The sequence below is a fragment of the Arachis duranensis genome, chromosome 6 (genome assembly GCF_000817695.3).
Source record: "Arachis duranensis cultivar V14167 chromosome 6, aradu.V14167.gnm2.J7QH, whole genome shotgun sequence".
NCBI classification, from domain to species: domain Eukaryota; kingdom Viridiplantae; phylum Streptophyta; class Magnoliopsida; order Fabales; family Fabaceae; genus Arachis; species Arachis duranensis.
This window is the reverse complement of record NC_029777.3, coordinates 97,534,349-97,535,567: the sequence shown is the minus strand read 5'-3', so window position 1 is coordinate 97,535,567 and position 1,219 is coordinate 97,534,349.

Below are 1,219 nucleotides of genomic sequence, written 5' to 3'. Positions count from 1 at the left end.
TCTCAACAATTTATTTTTCAAACTCTTTTTAATTAGCTCGACACGTGAATCTCAAATTGAATTTTGATGATTAACAAGAATAAATAGAATTTAAAATTTTTATCTAACATTTGTTCAAGTATTTAAATATATTAAGAAATATTTTTCTTAAGTAATAATGGTATCAACAAATAAACTAGGTAAAATTGAACTTGAGAAGAACTACACAAATTCTGTATAACTTCAAAAGTGGTTCTAAAGTACATTGTCTGTAACATTCTAAATTTTTAATAATGATAATTCTAATTTCAGATTAGGATTTATTGCTTCTAATTGCAGATAAATATATCTCACTCTCTCTGGAGGAGATTATTAGACTTAATTTAATAAGTTTTGCCTAATTGCAATTCATACGACTAGCTAGAATAAAAATAATAATCATGGACATTTTGATCCCGGAATTTTTAATAAATTACAAATAGGCATGTATGTTTTTGTGAAAACGCACGCTAATTTTAAATAATTGATAGGTGTTACGTGAAATAATAAAAGATAATTAGAGAAAGATGATAGAAAATTAATCTAGTTCCGAATTTGAATTTAAAACCAAAGCCAACAAGTTTGGTGACTTGAAAGTGCACAAGACACGTAAAATACACCGCAACGGGAAAGAATTGAGATATGATCATGAAATCCAGAATTTTGAGATGAGTAAATAGAGAAAGTATAGGGAGCTAATAGAATATTTGTACAATATGTATAATGGAGGTTTAGGGAATATTAGAGATATAATCATTAGTGTTATTTTTTTCATCAGTTGAAACTTTTGGAAAGAGTAGTATCATAACATGATATTAAAAGTCTAGATTCAAAAGGTTAAGAGTTCGATCCTTAGTGAAAATCCTGTGATTTTTTCGGCATTCATAAAATAATAGAGAATTGATCATCCCAAAGAGACAGATATTAGAATTTCCCAAAGATGCAATATTACAAGACACGTCCACGCCAAAGATAGCCTTAGATACTTATTCGCGTGGGAACCAGGCTTTACATCTTTCAATGCAAAATGACAAATTTGCTGGGTCACGATAAAAGCTTTTGCAGTTTTGAATACATTGTTCCTGCTTTGTTGATGTAATATTATAAGACTGTTTAGGGATATTGTAATGGAACTCAACAATGGCAACACAAATAATCGTCACTCCAATAGTTAACATTGCTATCATGCAATTCCTAGCCA